We start from the raw sequence: 21,727 nt of genomic DNA on the forward strand, positions 1-21,727 counted from the left end.
CCTTTGGGTGTCCCATGCTCTAACTTTCTTTGAGTACTCCCATGACGTGTTACTTACAAAATGCATCGCCTGATGTTTTTATTGTTATTTTCAGCTCCCAATATCTGCCCATTTGACAAATCTACGTCGAAAATCCTGGAATCTAACAGTGAGGTCTTCCTCACTGTTAACCACTTTGCCAATCTTCATATACTCCTCAAATTTTCTTATTATCTCCCCCACATCATTTCCACATTCTTTATGTGCAATCACAACCATTAAGGGACAAAATATTGATCCTTGTGGTAGACGACTGAATACCAGCTCCACGTCACAGAAACAGCACCATCCTTTGTCTCCAGGCACCCAAATAAGTTTGCATCGAACTTACCAAGTGTCACTGAATCCCTTTTATTTTAACCCTGTTACCAGTCTCCGGTGTGGAATCTTGTCAAAGGCTTTCCAACATCCTCATAAACAAAATCAACTTCACTACCCTCGTTTACATCTCTGATCACTCCCTAAAATATATTTAATCTGATCTGTCATGTATGACCTGCTCTGTCAAAACCATGCTGACTCTCGCTGGTCAAACTTTGTCTGGAGAAGTTGCAATTAATTTTCTCCTTAAGAGGTTTCTCCACATGTTTCCCGACTAATGATGCTCGACTCACGGCTCTGTAATTCGCTGCATTATCTCTACCAGCCTTATTGAAAACTGGAAATATCTTAGTCGTCCTGCGGTCCTCGAACTACTCCCAGATGTCCATAAAGCAATGTAAAACATTGGTCAGAACATGTGTAACTATCTCTCTTTTCTCACAAAGCAATTTGAGACACAACTCCATCCCGAGCTGGGGATTTGTCTCATTTTCGCCTGTCAAAATCTCCAATACCATCTCAGTTGCGATGTGAAACGGCTCCAGAAAACCTCAGTCCCTCAACCGGCTTTCTGTAAATATATATTACCACACGAGGACTGTCCCCAGCTGAATTTGTAACGTGATTAACTCAGTTATCCGTTTGCTGATTTTACTGCGCTATCACACTGGAGGGAGATAATTCATGTATTATAAGTGGAAAACGCTGTTTCAGCCTTTGCACCTACAAATCCTATAGCTTTGACAAGCAATGGCACATTGTCATAGTGAGAAAAGGTTCAAGTGTTCTGTATCTGTAAAAACAAAATGCATTCACTTAATTCCACCTCCTGCGGAGACTCCAGTCTGTTCAGATTTGATATGAGGAATTATTTCTCTCTCTGTTGTTCATCGCATCCAAGACAGAACTGCGTTATAAAGCCCGTGCACATGATTGCTATATTAACAAACCTAAGTAGTTGATGCCTATGGCACACATTGTACTGGGATTAATCCACAACAGAAGTTTTCAATTGGAACACAGTACTGTCTTCGGTGCAGGGGAACATGGACAATCTCAGGCTTCCAAAGGGGCACAGACACTACCGTTCTTCCTCGATCATTCACAGTATCAGATTCCAACCAGGGCAAAAACAGAAGGTGCTGGAACAGCTTAGCAGGTCTGGCCGCAACTGAGTAGAGAAGTAAGAGTTAGCATTTCGGGTCCAGTGTCCCTTCGTCAGAACTGTTGGCACCTAGAAAATTTTGGCCGATATGCAGAAGACAGGGTGGTGGGGTTGGTGTAATCAGTAAACGGTAGGTGTGTATAGACCAAAAAGAGGGAGAAGAAGAATTGGACAGACAAATGAATAACCATCTGGCTTGGAGTGTGAGTAGTTTTTAATGGAGACTGTTCGTGACTAAACGTACTTAGTGTGTAATGTCTGGCTATGTGATAATGAGGAGTGGCATGTGGGGTAGGGGGCGAGGACATGAAGGAGTTCAGCTCCTAAAAATATTGAAATTGATGGAGTCCAGAAGGTTGCAGTATCCACAAATGGAAAATAAGATGTTGTTCTTCACGCTTGTACTAAGCTTCTTTGGAACACTGCAGTAAGCCTAGACAAAGATGTTGACCAGGCAACGGGCTTGTCTGTTAATAGGGCCCGGAAGTGATAGTTGAGGGTCTTTCTTGAAGACGGAGCTTGGATGTTCTGCAAAGCAGCCAGTGAGTCCAAACTTCATTTCCCAAGATAATGGAAACCACATAGCGAGCAGTCAATGTATCATACTTGGTTGTGCGAAGTGCAGGCAAAGTGATGCTTCACCTTGAAGGTGTATTTGGGCCCTTCGATACTGAGGAGGGAGGACGTAAATGGACAGGTGAGGAAACAAAATGCGCAAAGGAAGGATTATTCAGGAGACATTATGACAGATGTTGGAAATCATGAGGGTAAGAAAGCTATCATGAAGACAGATTATCAAATGATCGTAGCAATTGGAACAAAGATGAAGAGTTAATGGCACAACTCATCAGGAATGAATTTGTTTTAGTTGCCATTACGGAGACATAGTTACGGGATGGTCATGACTGGGAGTTAACTATCCAAGGTTTTCAGACTAGTCGGAAGGACAGACAGGAGAGTCTGATATTCAAGGACGACTTCAAGGCGGTACTGCGAGATGGTATGGGTTCGATGCAGAATGAGTTTGAATTCATTTTGGTGTAAATTAGAAAGTCTAAGAAGGAAACTTCACTTATAGGCGTAGTATGTAAACCACAAAATAAGCGATTACATTTGGCAGGTCAATGAACAAAGAACTAAGTAATGCCGGTCAAAATGGGCAGGCTACCTTATTTGGGGATTTTAATCAAAATGTAGATGTATCGAACTAGCTCAGTCAGTATTGCGTTGGGGAGGACTTTGTTCGATTTAATCATGATGGTTTACCTGAACAGTATGCCAAAGAAGCGACGAGTTCGCAAGCTATCGTCGATCTGGTCCTCCGTCGTGAGACAGGCATCATTGATTACCTCATCGTTAAGGATCCTCTCGGAAGGAGTGATCACAGTGTGGTTGAATTTATAATGCAGATAGAGAGGGTGAATTTAAAAGCCAATGCCAGATTCCTGTGCATGTACAAGGGGCTCTATCATAGAATGGTGCGGGCCGAGCTAAAGTCGACTGAAAACAAAAGAAAAACTTATGCTGAACCAGCTGATGAGCTGAACTTTCAAATACATTTTTTCAAAACGCTCAGCGAAATTATATTCCAGTGAAAAGGAAGGACTGTACGAAAAGGTGCAATCCGCCATGGGTGGCTCAAGAAAAAAGGGAGACTATCAAATTCATGGAGAAGGCATACAAAGTGGTTGAAATCAGCATGAAACTGGAAGATTTTGAAAGCCTTCAAGGTCAAAAGAAAGCCACAAAAAGTGCTGTAAAGAATTGTAAGAAAGAACAAGATAAAAAAAAAACAACTCGCACAGAATATAATATATTTAGCAGACGTTTCAACCAAAAAAAAAGAAAAAGAGTGGTTAAGGTGAACGTTGGCCCTTAGGCATTTAGTTATGAGTTAGTTCGTGATGAAATGACTGAGTCATTGAACAGGTATTTTGTACCGTTCTTCACAGCGGAAGTCACTAACACATGCCAGTAATTGACAAAGAGACAGAGGTCGGTGACGACTTGGAAACAGTCTTTATTATGGAAAAACGAGCGTTGGGCAAACTGATGCAGCTCAGGATAGACAGTCTCCTGGCCCTGATGGAAGGCATTCCAGGGTGCTAAAGGATCGGCGGGGGGAAAAAAACAGGTGCACTGGCGGTAATTTTTCAAATTCGCTGGACTCTGGAGCAATTTGAGCAGATTGGAAGACAGTAAATCTGGCGCCACTGCTTTAAAATTTGGCGCCACTGCTTTAAAAAAGGGAGGTAGACAAGAGGGGGAATTATAGACCAGTTAGCTTAATCTCTGCAGAAGAGAAGGTGCTTGAATCGATTATCAACGAAGGATAAGAGGTCGCCGCGATAGAGATTGAACAGACACAGCATGGATTCTTGAATGGCAGGTCATGCTTGACAAATCATTTGTATTCTATGAAGACAAGACAAGTATGGTGGACAACGGGGACTCAGTGGGTATGATACAACTAGATTTCCAAAAGGCCTTCGACAAGGTGCCGACAAGAGGCTGATGCATCAGGTAATGATGCATGGTGCTAGTGGTCGGGTAAAAGCATGGATAGAGGATTGGTTAACTAACAGGAGGCAAAATTGATGATAAATGAGTACTTTCTTGCTGGCAAACAGTGAGTATTGGTATGCCTCAGTGATGGGTTTTGGGACTGCAATTACTTACATGGAACATACAGCACATATAGAGCATTGCAGCGCATTACAAATAGAACATTATGGCCCATCGGGCGTCGATGTTGCATCGACCTGTCATACCAATCTGAAGCCCATCTAATCGACACTATTTCATGTACGTCCATATGCTTGACCAATCTCAAATTAAATGTACTTAAAGTTGGTGAATATACTACCCTTGCTGTTGAAGCATTCCATGCCCTTACTACTCTCTGAATAAAGAAACTACATCTGACAACTGTCCGACATCTATCACCCCTCAATTTAAAGCTATGCCCCCTCGTGCTCGCCCTCACCATACTTGGAAAAAGGCTATCCCCGTCCACCCTATCTAACCCTCTGATTATCTTATATGTCTCTATTATGTCACCTCTCAACCTTCTTCTCCCTAACGAAAACAGCCTCAAGTCTCTCAGCCTTTCCTAGTAAGTCCTTCTTTCCATACCAGGCAATATCCCAGTAAATGTCCTCTGCACCCTTTCCAAAGCGTCCACATCCTTCTTATCATGCGGTGACCAGCACTGTACACAATACTCCAAGTGCGGCCGCACTTGAGAGGCAACTTTCAAGGATCTGTGTACCTGAACACCGATATCTCTCTGCTCATCTGCACTACCAATAATCTTACCATGAGCCCAGTATTTTGCATTCAGGTTAAACCGACCAAAGTGAATCAAGTCACACTTGTCCGCATTAAACTCCATTTGCCACCTCTCAGCCCAGCTCTTCAGCTTATTTATGTCTCTCTGTAGCCTCCAACATCCGTCGTCACTGTCCACAACTCCACCGACCTTAGTGCTGAAAGCAAATTTACTAACCCATCCTTCTTCGCCCTCATCCAGATCGTTTATAAATAATGACGAACAGCAATTGTCCCAACACCGACACTTGCGGTACACCACTCGTAACTTGACTCCAGGATGAACATTTCCCATCAACTACCACCCTCTGTCTTCTTTCAGCAAGCCAATTACTGATCCAAACTGCTATATCTCCTACAATCCCGTTCTTCCGCATGTTGTACCATAGACTACTGTCGGGAACCTTATGGAATGCAATTTATATTGATGATTTGGATTTTGGGACAACGTGTAGCACGTCGAACATGATAGATGAAACGAAGATGAATGGCAGAGGACAGTGTTCAGAGGACTGCGTAACATTGTAGAGGAATATAGAAACATTGGCTGAGTGGGCAAAGGTCTGGCTGATGGAATGTGAAGTCATCTATTTTGGTAAAACTTAGAGTAAAAAGGGTTATTACTTGTCTACTAAGATGTTGAAGCATGCTGCTGTGCAGCGGGACATGGACGTCTTTTTGCAGGAATGACAAAAATTTGGTCTGCAGGTACAACAGGTTATTAGGTAGGCAAATGTAATGTTGTATTTCATTTCTTAAGAGTTTGAGTTTAATAGAAGGGAGGTTATGTTGCACCTGTACAGGGTGCTGTGAGGACATGCTTAGAGTAATGTGAGCAAGTTTGGTCTCCTTACTTGAGAAAGAATGTAGTGGTACTGGAAGGGGTACAGTAGAAGTTCACTGGGATAATGCCGGAGTTGGGGGAATTGGGGTATGAGGACACACTGATGAGATTGAAGTTATATTCATTGGAATTCAGAAGAATGAGGGAAGATCTGTTAGAAATATGGACAACTTTGAAGGGAATAGTTCAGGTAGAAGTAGAAAGGATGTTTCCACGAGCGGGTGAAATTTGGACACGATGGCATAGCCTCAAGATTAGAGGGAACAGATTCAGCACTGAATTGAGAAGGAACTTTTTTAACCAAAGGATTGCTACTCTTTGGAATCCTTGATTCCCGATGAAGAGCTGTTGCCCGAAATGTCAATTTGTTGCTCATTGGATGCTGTCTGACCCGCTTGCGCGTTTTGCAGCACTACACTCTTAGCTCTCATCTCCAACATCTGCAGTCCCCACTTTCAAAATTGGAATTCTTTGCTCAGCAGAGTAGTTGACGCCAATTCTTTAAACGTTTTTAAGGATAAGATCTTATTTTTGAACAATAAAGGAAGGCAAGGATACTCTGAGAGGACGGGTAAATGGATCTGAGCGCTCGAAATGATCAGCCATGAACGTATTGAATAAACCCTGCTCCTATTTCTGATATTTTAATGCATGCATGTTTCAGAGCTACATCAATTGCAGGGGAAGATTTCACGATGCTATGTGGTGAGGAGTTGGGCGTAAAGGCAGAATGCACCTGGAGGGAAGGTTCCATGTGGAAGGCAGCGAAGGGAGTTGAGAAAAATATGAGTGTGGTGATAGCATTTTGCTGGAACTGAATTTTTTTTGAAAAAACGATTACCACTTTGAAGCACCACAACGCATAAAGTTACAGAATATGATCTGGAAAATGGGATGAGAGTTGATAGGCGCGTGATGCCTGACATTGGCAAGGAATGACAAAAGACCTCTCTCCTTGCGGTAAAAGTGCTCGTCTCTATGAGAAATTAATTGCAACAGCGTTATGCGGCCACAAGATAAATCAGAGTCCGGAATTTATCCAGCAAGTAATACAATTCTTTGTTCCCTGAATCCTCTCTATTAGACTGCCTGCCATTACACACCACCTACGAATACTCACTAACTGTATCCATTAAGCGATTTTAACTCTCCTAGCCAGATCTTTGGCCAACTTTTCTTCTCCTTCTTTGGGTTCTTTCCCCACCTATCGTTTATTCCTTTACAAGACAAAAGTTAGTAATACTCCTTATTTGCCTGACCGAGTACAGTATTGAGAACGCACGGTGCAGGAGACGCACAGCGGGTAAGGCAGCATCCAAGTCGCAAGAAATATTTCAGTCAGGACCTTCTTGAGGACTCCTGACTGCAGTTCCAACAAAATTGCAAAGCTCAACACCACCCAGAACAGAACAGCCAAATTGATCAGCACCGCATGATTGACACAACATCGACCCAGATCAATTTCGTCCACCAACAAATACTAAGACATTCATGTCATTCCATCCACAAGATACACTGCAGAAATTCACCAAGCCTCTTTAAACTGTATCTTTCACATTCACAACGAATTCCATCTCAAAGGAAAAGGGTAGGTAGGAAAACCGAACAAACCAGTTATCATCCTGACCTGGAAATATTTTGCCATTCCTCTCCTGTCAGTCTCGAAATTCTGGATTTCCCCTCCTTTACAATGTGGGTCTCCTGATAGCACACGGGCAACAAAGTTTCCGGAAGGCAGCTTATCATCACCAGCTGCTCTGAGCAGTTGTAATCCTTCCCACAATCCGTACATTTCCATGTTGCATATCTCCTTACATGTCTCCAAGTTGGATGACCTGTTGAATCCTTCCCCTTACCCACAGAAAACGTATGGCGTCTCTACAGATCTTTTAAAGAATGTTAATTGGATAATGTGGAATAACTTCTGGGGTTAGTGCACTGGAACACTCACACTTTAGAGATTCTGTGTGTGTGTGTTGGCGCCTTACCACTCACATTGTCGTTTGAAATCTTTTCCCACAGAAATAACAGATAAAATTGTAGCCTTCAGGTCCTGCTGAATTTAGTGATTCTGTTGGATCTTTATACAATACTTGAGTTGACTCACTCGTCTTCAATTTTTTCAATGTATTCCTCTGCGAAATATTATCGCTGTACATACAGTGTAAAATCTATGCCGAAGTGTGTTAATGCGTTTGTTAATGTCTGTATCACATGTAGGGGTATCTGTGTCAATATGTCGATGTGCATGTTTGTTTATGTGAGTATGTGTTTTAATATGTGTATGTGAGTGTGTGTGTCTATATCAAAATGGCTGTGTCGTGTCAGTGTGTGCATATGCATCAGTATTTTACAGAATTGTGCATATATTAGCATACCTGAATATTCACAAATGTTCATCAGATGTCTTTGCATCTTTGTTGAGGAAGATGATCTTTATAATAAACCAGTTATATACTGCTGACAAAAGAAACTTGGATGAATTGTTCTTCACACTGAACCTCATACCGTCATATAACTGGCTGAAACACTATTCTGTTGTGAAGATGGGTCTCTGTACGTAAAAGTTTCACTCTGTTTTCTCTCACACATACTGCGAGGCTTGAGATTTTCCATACGTTTCAGTGCATGCATGAGACCATATCACAAGGCATTTTACATTGAAATGTTTTTATTGCGACCGGATGATGGATACAGAAAAGGAAATATTAAACGTCCCAAAATTTAGTCGGACAGGTGTGAAGAATATCTTGCAATGATCATTGGAATGAAGAATTCTGTGGCACGCAAATTCACGCATTGTTTGACGCTGAATTATATGGAGGTTCCCTGACATTTTTTGACCGACGAGCCAATGATCAATAACATGGATAGACAGAGCAGCACGGCTAAGTTCATAAACAGATCTGTTACCCACTATCTTTACAACGCTTCCTCCGTCTGCAACTTCTGCTTAATTTATTGGTCATACCATATAACAAGATTCGTTATGTACGCAGCATCTGTAAATTCCCAAGCTTTTTTAACTTACATTCAGATCACCCTGAATTCAGTATCAGACGGTGTTCATTTTGTTTTTGGAAAGTTAGATACTCATAAACTCGGAAATCATGGATGATCTGTCATCTCAGTGAGTTATTTTGACTTTTTTTGCGGAACGTTATGTAATACTTCTTCACACATAAGCTGCTGTTCATCAACTGACTTTCACTTTCGTCCACTTTCACAGCTCAATTTAATCAATTAGTAATTCAAACAAACCTCTGCTTCTGCTTTACGACTGTTTCTTGTCCATCATCCAAGCTGAGGGGGACGGGTTCGCAGCCAGGAAGGGGGCATCCTTATTTAGCTCAAATTGACAGGCAGACAACCAAATAACAGAATCAGAACAACTTGCAAATACGTGCGTCAAAATGACTCAAATGCTATATTCAACAGAGAGCTAATTTGTATACAACAGAAGTGAGTGCAGCACAAGTTGTACCATTTCGTTGGTTCTGAGCTTCATAACGCTAGCACCACTCTACAAAGTCCAAATTCATGTCAAGAAGAGAAATAAAGAAAAAGGCCATTCACTGGAAAATTATAGATAATTCTGGAAAGGAAACGATTCAGAGTAAGTGTGAAAATGATGTCGGAATGTGACTCATTTGTGGAGTGACACATTAGATTGACCCTACAAATGCAGGGAATATTAACATGGAAGCCTTAGAACATCGAAAGCCAGTGTAGGTCAATGAGGGCAGAAGTAATGGCTGAACAGGACTCTGAGTAATTGGGTGCCCAGGCAGCAAAGTTATGGATGAGCTGAAGTTTTTTCGAGGTTGGGTGAAATGTCGTTGAGACAAGTATTGGAGTAACTGAGACTACAGTTATCCATACGACATGCATGTTCCAGTCGTCGAGGAACTGAGACAAAGACAGAGGTTGGGAATGGAATGGTGGTCGAATTACGTGGTTGTCTTATTAGACGTCAAATTTGACCAGAAACTCAAATCTGTGAAAAGTGGAAGACGAAGTGCTGCAGACTCATTGGTCCAGACTCAGTCATTGACTGGAGATGGATCAAAAGCATACTCACCACTGACAAGATTGCAAAGCTCCAATGGGATCCGGGATCCCACTAGGAGGCAGAAAGAGAAATGATTTTATAATGACACATATTATCGTTAGTTAAATCATGCATTTGGTGGTGAGGATAAGTTTCGAACAATAGTAACAATGTGGTGATTTCCACCACAATTATTGTCAAAGTAACCGGAGAGCAGGATAAAACAAACAGTCTATATCCCTCAATGACTGTATGGTTTGTGTTATGTACATGAGTGTAAAGGTATTAAGCTATAGAAATGTATGATATCAGTGGGATCACATCATGAATCTCCTGTGCAGTTTGCTAATTAATTCTATTTTTTGTGTTCATGCTATGAAAAGATTCCAGAGAAAATGTAGTCAATTCATGCCAGGCATGTATGAGCTATTTTATGAGGAAAGTGCATCTCGTTTCCACGGGAGTTTAGAAGAAAGAGAGGTGTATTGATTGAAGTTTGTAAATGTCCCCACTGTCCTAACATTGCCTCTATGAAAATGAGATTTCATATTCTGATGAGTCAAACTAAATTTTGTTGAATGATTGGTCCTTTATTATACTTCTGGGGCGAAAAGTATCATTTTTTCTTTACTTTCCTTCAGGTTTATGATAGATTTCAATCTTCTGAATCAGTACAAACACAAGCACCATAACGAGCAGTAAGCCATTCACTTTCTGAAGGCTGCACCCGGTTTAACAATACCATAGCTGACCTGACTGCGACGTTCAATTTGAATTCCTGCCTGTTTTTCATTAGCTTTCAAGTCCTTGTCGAACAAAAACTGATCGATCTGTGCAGTTAAAATATGATCGAATATTTCCTCCAGCATCTTGTCAAGCACCAAGTTAAACGACATGACTGCATTTCAAACGAAGAAAGTAAGCGCTTTATTCAATGGCGACTCCTGATTTTTAAGCAATGAATTCGTGTCCTGGATTCAAACATAAATTTAAGCATTCTCTTCCGTTTTACCCCGTTTGCATCCCACAGCATCAGAGTAAGACAAAACATAAAGCTGAAAATGTATTGCGTGAAAAGCGCAGCAGGTCAGGCAGCATCCAAGGAACAGGAGAATCGACGTTTCGGGCATATGCCCTTCTTCAGGAATGAGGAAAGTGTGCCCAGCAGGCTAAGATAAATGGAAGGGAAGAGGGACTTGGGAGGGGCGTTGGAAATGCGATAGGTTCTCAAACACATTCTCAAACAAACTCGCTACCACAGTCACATCTCCACACTTTCTAAAACATAAAGCTGCCGAGTCTGTTCTCCACTATTCACTAACATCGAGGCTGATATGATCATGAGATTTTACAGTAAATAAGAAAGCCATTCGATCCATGCTGTCTGTTTCAGCTCCCGCAAATGCTGCCTGTCTAATCCCACTCTCAAAGCTTATCTCCATAGCCATCTATGGAAGCAAAGGTTGGACTCCATGTCGGGGACCTGAACAACAATTCCTGCTTCAGTAAAGCGTATATTAACCACGTTTCGGAGATGCCGGTGTTGGACTGGGGTGAACAAAGTTAAAAATCACACAACACCAGGTTATAGTCAAACAGGTTTAATTGCAAACACACTAGCTTTCGGAGCGACATTTCTTCATCAGGTGATTGTGGAGGGCTCGATGGTAACACAGAATTTATCGCAAAAATTTGCAGTGTGATGTAACTGAAATTATACATTGATGAATTAATTGTCTGTTAAGCCTTTCATCTGTTAGAATACAGTGATAGTGGTCCGGGACATTCAGCCTCGGACCTTCGGGTAACTTCGGGACAGGCAGCAGAGGAACGTGGCCGAGCAGAGGCTGATAGCTAATTTCGGTACCCAAAAGGAGGGCCTCAACTGCGACCTTGAGTTCATGTCACATTACAGGTGATCACCATTGCACTACAAACACACACACAGATATTCCTACACACATACACTGCCACACATACACACGGGCACAGTTACGCACTGACGTGCACACAGACACCCACACACACCCTTATAGACACACACAGTCCCACACATGCACCCCCTCACAGACTTAAGACACGATGCACTCACTACACACACACACACACATACTTTCTCACACTCACAACCCCCACCCCAGAGAGACACACTCACAGACAAAGACTCACATGCACACATATATTTTGTGCGGTGAATGTTTTTGTACTTTCAGAGTTCCATTGCACTTTGCTCAAAAACTACATACATTCATGTCGAACTCTGAGCTCAAAAACTGCATGAATTTCTCTAAAACTGTGTTATCTCACTTTTAAGATTAGAATCAATCTAAACATCAGTTCATAGACAGAGAACACAGGGGAGTAACACCTTCAACATATTGTCTAGCTATCACCATTGTTAACAGCTAACTGAGAATGCAACTTTAAAAAAAAGGGTTTTGCGATTTACACATGAAAGAAGTGAAACTATCACTGTATTCCAACAGATGAAAGGCTTAACAGACAATCAATTCTTCAATGTATAATTTCAGTTACATCACACTGCAAATTTTTGCTATAAATTCTCTGTTACGATCGAGTCCTCCATAATCACCTGATGAAGGAGCGTCGCTCCGAAATCTAGTGTGCTTCCAATTAAAACTGTTGGACAATCACCTGGTGTTGTGTGATTTTTAACGATATTAATCACTGCCTTCTCAAATGCACGTCTCATTCTTATTCTCATAATCCTTCATTCCTTTCGTACTTGGAAATCTGACCCCATCACACTTGACTCTAACTATAGACACAGCTATGGAAACCCTTTCACTCATTGCTCTCTGCGAGAAGAAGTCGTCGCTACCTCTGTCATAAATTGGGATCTTTTAAGCTGAAGATACTTTCTCCGTTCACAGAATCTACCTCAAGGGGATATAATCTTTTGATAACTATCGTGTCATGACCACAGATAATTTTATATTTATTTTCCTCATCAGGGTCTTCTCTCAATTTTACAAATTCCAATGAATACATGCGCAAACTAATCTAGTTTGGTCTCTGAGGAAGCAGATCAATTCCTCGCATAAACTTCCTGAACCTTCTCTGGCATGTCTCCAGTGCATCTTTATTCCTGAGGACTTGTTTTTTACAATAAAAAGAATTTAACTGTTCATCGTGTTGCAGTTGTGGTCAGATAGAGACTGGTATGATTATGATAGGATACTTGTGCATCACCTGTTTTTATTTAATGACCAACAGTGCACTTGAATTCCCAAATACCGACGGTCCTCAGAAGCAAGACATTTCAAGGTTCAACTCGAGGATCCCAAACTATTTGGTACAGATGTTTCTGGTTTATGTTCTCAATTGAATAGCACTAAGCTATTCTGCTCTTATTCCCACATAATTTACATTACCCAATAATACATAGGCCAATAATGTATCCTGTTGCATCGCATCACTGGCTTCGTGTAAATTCCCCAGAACTTGTTTTCGTCATTCATTTTTGTTTTATTTGCAAACATGGAGTGAGTACAATAGTTTCCGTCACTCACATCGTGATAAGTAATATCATCCCTCGTATCGATCCGTCTGGCACTTCGCCAGTGAAAGCGTGCCAATGTAGACATTATACCTTGATCAAAACTTTATGTCCATTAGTGAGAAATACTTGTGGCCAATGTGCTTCAATGAAGGCAACACAGACATTTACTGCACTGCTGCGGGAATTCAAACAGCACAATTGACATCTTTCTGTACTTCAATTCGGACAATCAGCCAACTGAGTCCACTAAATCCCTGGAGTCCTGGATAGTAACCCACAACCCTCCAAATCATTATTCAGTTCTGCTTATACAAACTCAGATTTTAATAAAAAAACTTCCTTATTAGTTGCTAAATCTGAAAAAAAAAGTTTATGATTCATTGATAATAACACACGGATCCTACGGCATTTTGTGCATTCATTATAATTCCTCAGTAATAAATTCACATTTAAACATATAATCTTCAATTTCTGATATCTTATTCCACTCACCTGATGAATGATTGTGTTCTTATACACTTCAGAGATTGATGGAGATGGATTTTTCATTTGGTTGGAATGTGGATGTAGATGGATACTTGTTGAGGAGGTGCATGAACTGTTTTTGGAGAAGGAAAACAGCGGCTTATATAACAGAAACAGAGGAGTCCTAATTTCTTCAATGATAAAGACTCATTAAAATATGTCTAAGGTTCAAATCCTTCTTTCAGTTTAGCAGTTCAAAGTAAGAAATACTTTAACGTTAAATGTTACCTTGTTCCTTAATTTTTCTACATATTGCATGAATTAATGCTTCACGTTTTAACGATATTGCACTGACTGCCTTGCATCTAAACTTTTAATAGAACGTGAGGACTGCAGATGCTGGAGACCAGCGTTGAAAAATGTGGTGTTGGAAAATCACAGCAGGCCAGGCTCATCGGATGCTGTCTGGCCTGCTGTGTTTTTCCAGGACCACATTTTTCAACTCTAAACTTTTTTAACCTAACGCGGTGCTTTGTCTTTGGACATTACACCCTTCTTCACTGTCCGCCTATACTTATGTACTTCAGGCACGTAGCGATAAAATCTAAGTATAAATGTTTTGGAGCATAGAACATAGAATATAGAACATAGAAAAGTACAGCACCGAATAGGCCCTTCAGCAGACGATGTTGGGCCGACCATTGATCCTCCTGTAAGTTTAGCCTGATGTACGAACCCTCTTATTTCTGTGACCAAATGCATGTCCAGCAGTTTCTTACATATCCCCAATTACGTCGCTTCCACAACAGCTTCTGGCAACGCATTCCATGCCCTCACAACTCTCTGCATAAAGAACACGCCTCTGACATCCCCTCTATTCTGTCCGCCAAACAGCTTAAAACTATGACCCCTCGTGTTAACAATTTCTGCCCTGGGAACAAGTCTCTGGCTATCAAATCTATCTGTGCATCTCATTATCTTGTACACCTCAATTAAGTCCCCTCTCTTCCTTCTTTCTTCCAATGAAAAATGTCCGAGCTCAGTCAACCTCTCTTCCTAAGATAAGACTTCCATTTCAGGCAGAATCCTGTTAAAACTCCTCTGAAGTCTCTCCAAAGCATCCACATCTTTCCAATAACAGGGTGACCCGAACTGGATGCAGTATTACAAGTGCGGTCTAACTGACGTTGTATAGAGCTGCAACAAGATCTCACGGCTGTTAAACTCAATCCCCCTGTTAATGAAAGCCAAGACACCATATGCTCTCTTAACAAACCTGTCCACTTGGGTGGCAATTTTTAGGATCTATGCACCTGCACATCAAGTTCCCGCTGTCCCTGCACACTGCCAAGAATCCTGTCTTTAATCCTGTACTCAACGTTCAAGTTCGACCTTCCAAAATGCATCACTTCGCACTTATCCAGGTTGAACTCCATCTTCCACCTCTCAGCACATCTCTTCATCCTGTCAATGTCACGCTGCAGCCTACAACAGTCCTCTATAGTGTCAACGACACCTACAACCTTTGTGTCGTCTGCAAACTTGCTAACCTATCATTCAATCTACTCATCCAGGTCATTAATAAAACTTACAAGGACTACAGGCTCAAGAACAGAAGCCTGTGAAACACCACTCACCACTGACTTCCAGGCAGAATACTTTCCTTCCACTACCACTGTCTTCTGTAGAGCAGCCAATTCTGTATCAACACAACTAAATTTCCCGATATACCATTCCTCCTGACCTTCTGAACGAGCCTACCTTGGGGAATCTTATCAAATGCCTTGCTGAAGTCCAGATCCACCACATCCACGGCTCGACCCTCATCAACTTGTCTAGTAACATCCTCAAAAAACTCAATAAGATTTCTGAGGCAGGATCCCCTCACAAAGCTGTGCCGACTGCAATTAATCAAACCATGGTCTTCTAGGTGGTCATAAATCCTATCCCTCAGAATCCTTTCTAACACCTTGCAGACGACAGACGTGAGACTGACTGGTCTGTAATTGCCAGGGATTTCCCTATTTACTTTCTTGCAGAGAATAATTAAAGTTGCCTCCCTCCAGTCCTCAGGTACGACTCCGGTGGAGATCGAGGATGCAAAGATCTTCGCAAGCGGCGAAGTAATCACATTTCTCGCTTCCCAAATCTCGTCTGGCCCTGGCGACTTGCCAATCTTAATGTCTGTCAAACCTTTTAGCACATCAGCTTCTTCAATCTCTATCCGTTCCAGCATGCTTGCCTGCTCCTCAATGATTTCATTCACAACAAGGTCCTTTTCTTTCGTAAATACAGAAGCAAAACCTCATTTAGGGCATCCACGACCTCCTCAGACTCGACACACAAGTTCCCGATAATATCCATGATCGGCCCTACTCTTTGTGTGATCTTTCTCTTATTCCTCACATGCATATAAAATGCCTTTAGATTCGCCCTATTCCTTCCTGCCAAGCCTTTTTCTTGCCCCCTCCTGGCTCTCCTCAGACCATTTTTGAGCTCATTCCTTGCCTGCCTGTAATCGTCTGGAGCTGAGAAAGACCCTTGATTCCTCCACCTTACCTAAGCTGCCTTCTTTCTTTTGTCGAGAAGCTCCTCCGCTCTGGTCATCCAAGATTCCTTTATCTTACCCCTTCTTGCCTGTCTCAGAAGAACACATTTATGCATAACTCGTAACAATTTTTCCTTAAACAGTCTCCACATGTCAATAGTGTCCTTTCCATGGAACAATTGCTCCCAATCCATGATTCGCAACTCACGTCTTATAACATCATAGCTTCCTTTTCCCAAATTAAATATGCTCCCAATGTGCCTGCTTCTCTCCTTCTCCATAGCTATGTCTAATGTGAGGCAGTTGTGGTCACTGTCACCAAAATGCTCTTCCATCGCAAGATCTGACACCTGGCCAGGCTCATTGCTGAGCACTAAATCCAAAATGGCCGCTTCCCTTGTCGGCCTGTCAACGTAAAGAGTTAGGAAACCCTCTGAACAAACCTTAAGAAAAACAACTCCTTCCAAACCATCTTGGGGAAGGAGGTTCCAATCAATATTGGGGAAGTTAATGTCACCCATTACAATAGCCGTACTGCATTCAAACTTTTCCAAAATCTGCCGACCTATGCTTTCTTCAACCTTTCTGCTGCTAATGGGGGGCGGCAGTAAACTCCTAATGAGGTGACTGCTCCCTTACTCTTCCTAATGTTAACCCATACTGACTCAGTAGGCAGACCCTCCTCGACAATCCTAACTTCTGTAGCTTGGAACCCTCTCTGATTAGCAGAGCTACACCCCCACTGCTTTTTCCTCTCCCTATTATTTTGAATTGTTCTAAACCCTGGACCATCCAGCATCCATTCCTGCCCCTGAGAAACCCACGTCTCTGTGTTGGCCACAACATCATTGCACCTAGTACTGATCCATGCTCTCAGCTCACCACTTTTATTCCTGATACTACTTGCATTAATCAAACACACTTTAACCGATCCCTTGGTTCTTTCCCAGGAAATTCCTTCCCACTGGCTCCGCTACCTCTTGCTATTACCTCATCTCCATCAACTCTCAGCACCGGTGTAGAGCTCAGGTACCCACCCCTGGCCATACTAGTTTAAACCCTCCTAAACCACTAAAGAAAATTCCACCCAGGATATTGCTCCCCTTCCAGTTCAGGTGCAACCCGTCCTTCATGTACAGGTCTCACCTTCCCCAGAAGGCATCCCAATGATCTAGATATCTGAAACCCTCCCTCCTTCACCAGCTGCGCAGCCACGCATTAAGCTGCGCCTGCTCCCTGTTCCTCGCCTCGCTATCTCATGGCACCGGTAGTAAACCCAAGAACACGACTCTGTTCGAACTGCTCTGCAGCTTCCACCCTAATTCCCTGAAATCATTTTTTTTAATATCCTCAATCCTTTCCCAGGCTGTATCATTGCTGCCGATATGTAACACGATTTCTGGCTGTTCCTTTCACAATCTTATGCACCCGATCGGAGACGTCCCGGACCCTGGCACGAGGGCGGCAAAATACCTTCCGATAATCCCGATCATGACCACAAAATCTCCTGTCAATTCTCCTAACAATCGACTCTCCTACCACTAGCGCTTTTCTATTCAGCCCCATTCCCTTCTGGTCCACAGTGTCAGGCTCAGTGCCAGAGAACAGGCCACTATGGCTTTCCTTTGTTAGGTCATCCACCCAGCAGTATTCAAAACGATGTACTTATTGCTGAGGGGAATGTCCACAGGGGATCTCTGCACTGTCTGTCTGTCCCCATTCCACCCCTGACTGCAACGCAGCTATCCTTATCCTGAGCCTCAAGAGTGACCAACTGCCGGTAAACCCTCTCAATTAACCCCTCAGCCTCCTGAATGATCCGCTGTACATCCAGCTCCAACTCCAATTCCCTAACACGTTTTCCAAGGAGCTGGAGTTGGGTGCACTTCCGGCAGATGTAACCAGCGGAGACATGTTTCATGTCTCTCACCTGCCACATTCTGCAGGAGGAGCAATCAACTGCCTATATATATATGCCCATATTTCTTCCATCACTAAACATGTCCACTACTTCCGGCATAATATTCTGATTCTTCCCTTCTGCCTCTACTCTTTGTAAAGAAATCATCATCACTGTGCTGTCAGTGGCAATGAAACGACAGTTTCATTGAACTGTTGTGATTCTAGAACTTCTGAGCTGATACCATGCGCATTATATTCCAAATGCAGTTCTCTGATGTATTCGCAATGTGACTGAGGCTGTCTCTGCTCCTTGCTGAGGGGAATGCATTAGCTATATTTCCAAAACGCAAAACACACAAAATCTACGAGATGGTTTACCCTAAAGAGTGACTGGTGAAAATGAGAAACTGGGAGATCAGAAGCAATACAGATAGATTGTTCAAAGACAAATTGAATTGAAGCTTAGATAAGTTGCTGTACTAGTTAGGCCCCATTACGCAGTGTTCAGGGAGGTGGCAATAGAGTTAATGACAGAGTTACAGAATTACACATTACTGAAACAGACCCTTTAATTCAATCTGTCCGTGATAAGCATAATCACAAACGTACATGGTCCCACCTTCCTGTGCTTGGCCCTTATCCCTCTAAAACTTTGAAATTCATGGACTCGTCCATTTTTGTTGAACGTTGTAAGTTCAAGAAAGTGTTATGGAATGCACTTCAAAATTCTTTAGATTCTGGAAATTCTGGTTCCTGAAGACTGGAAAGAAGCTATTGTATCCTGAAATAATTAAAACGAGAGTGGGAGGGAAAACTGAGCAAAACTATATATTGGACAAGCTAATGTAAGTTGTGAGGAAAACATTATAATCTTTGCGAAGGAATATAAAAAGCAGACACGGGGGATATCAGATTATGACTTGGCAGAGTCAGCTTAACTTCACTAAATGGAAATCATCTTTCAGAAACCTATATGCTATATAGCGGTTGTGTCATCAACAAATGAATAGCAATGGGAGTGATCCATTTAAATTTACAGAATACTTTGAAATGGTTTCTGACAGGTGAGCGATAGTCAGTGTGTAAGGGGAAATGGATTGAGAATTATTCAATGTCGAGAATACAGAGAGCAGCACCGTGGTATGGACTGGAGACAATTACTCATGGGAAATCGCATATATCAATGTTGCAGCACAGCAATTTGCAAGGCAATGGCCTGTTTTAGATGTCAGCAGCAAACAGTGTACATCTCATTTAGTACTGATTCAATGGTGCGAGGTTTCGATGTGTTCTTCAAAAAGACAAGTATGCCCTTGATCAAGAGTCACCAAAAACAGGACAAACACTGTGTAAGTCATTAGTGCAGTAGTTGCTATGCTTTCATTCATTGTAAGATGAAGTACGTACGTAAAGCGATCTTCCTCCAATTGGCGAGCCTTGATTAGAGGATATTAATTTGTAGCTTGAGTAATTTAATTGCACATATTTCGTCCCCTGTCCGGGTGATATTTTCTGTACTTTGGAGCCTCTTGTGATGCGCTGTGTCTTCTGGAATGTATTCGGGTAAGTCCCTGCTGCTTATGGTTGCTGGTTCCAGATATTTGTTGTAATTGCCAGTATATTGGGCATGGGTCTGTGTGCTTGTTTATGGAGTCAGTGGATGTGTGCCATGCCTCTTAGAATTCCTTGGCTGTTCTCTGTTTAGCTCGTCCTATGATCGCTGTGCTATTCTAGTCGAATTTGTGATTCTTGACATCTGACTGGATTGCTATTAGCAAAAGCTGTTATGGCGTTCAGTTGCTCATTGCTATTCGTGGATGCGGATTGCTCGTTATCTCTATGTTTATCCTGTATAGTGTTCCGTGCAGGCTTTGCATTGAACGTTTTGAATTACGTTCGTCTTGCACATAATTAGTATCGGGTCTTTTGATCGGGCGAGTTGTTGCGTGAACGTGGCTGTCGGTTGATAAGCTGTCATGAACCACAGATGGAGAATACCCTGTAGGTTTCATCTCGTTTGTCGGAAATGATCTCCTTTCCACAAACACTGATGGTGGTACCAGGAGGAGAGAATGAAGAAACTGAGTATTAAATCCGTAGCCCTGTGAGAGAAGAAGAGATGGTTACCTTGAAAGTTGTTGGTTGGCGTGGATCAATTATTCCCATAAGAGACATTGATCGTGGCAGAGATTCATTATTTTACTCAGAATTGATTTATTTGATTTATTATCAGGTGTACCCGAGTATTTTGGAAATCATCGTTTGTGAGCAGGTTAGGCAGATCGTGGTAAGCAAGCACATATAGATCAAAGGGAGAAGGAAATTTTGAACACTGTAAGGCACACCGGTTACATTGCACCAGATGAGTATGAGACAAGATAAACATGAACAATACCAACATTATTTGAAATTTGAGAATCCCTTCATCAGTTAAATACGAAGTTCCTAATAGTTTATGTGGCTCTGTGATCCTCGTGGCAATTGAGAGAGAGGTAAGGCTCTAAATTAGCTCTCGACGCATAAATGTGCACTCGTGTGTTACCCTGCAATGGACGTCAGGTTTATACAATCCCGTCAGCAGCCACAACACCGTTCTTAAGAAACAATGAGCCATTCCCACCGTCTTCTGACATGCATGGAGAAATACATGGCCTCACGGGGATGGATGTTGCCTCCTCGACACTTCAAACATAATATTTTGCTTCCCTCCTCATAGCAAGCAAACCCACGTTAATGTCCCACGTGTGTATCACGAGACACAAGGAACAACGTGGAACAATCAGCCCGTGAAACCTCTGCTCCACTCTCAGTGAGAGTCGCCTGGCTGCTACTCTCTCTGAATATTCTGTTCATTTTCTTTTTATCACCTCCTGCATTGCAGAACTGGATGTGAGAATCTGTGTGTGAATTTTCCTTTTTGCTAAGGGATGTGTATGTGGGAGATTGCTTTCTTGGAACAGTTAATCAGTAATCGTCACTGTATCTAATATTCTGATAAGTTTTCCAATAGAGTTAAGTTATTTTAAAATCCTAATCATTTAGTTGTATTTTATCAACAGTGGTTAAATAAATGGTGCTTTGCTTGACAATGAGTAATTGGACCAGTCACATTGCATCTGAAACAGCCACTTTACAGGTCCCTTTCAAATATGTAAAAACAAAAGACTCCATACTACCGTCTTAAAATATTTTTGAGGGCCTCTGGTCTGGTCTATAACACTGGACTCTTTATCTTCCCTTGTCACAGGACTGAATGGGCTATGCCTCTTTTTGTCCCATGGTTTCAATGAGCTGACGGACGACCTCATATTCCCGTGAAGTGAGCATGAGACGCTGAATCAAACTCTTCATTTATAATTGTGGAATTGTGCAGTATCGAGCAGTGCTGTTACAAGAACACTAAGTGGACTATAAAATAACAAGCTTGAATATTGCCCGGGTCTTACTTCACGTGGCCTCAGTGTGCTTCAGGAGCGAAAAGGTCACACATTGTTCTGAACATTGTGTGATGATCAGTGACAAGCCCCACTTCTGATGTT

Source organism: Chiloscyllium punctatum, chromosome 17, assembly GCF_047496795.1.
Source record: "Chiloscyllium punctatum isolate Juve2018m chromosome 17, sChiPun1.3, whole genome shotgun sequence".
NCBI lineage: Eukaryota > Metazoa > Chordata > Chondrichthyes > Orectolobiformes > Hemiscylliidae > Chiloscyllium > Chiloscyllium punctatum.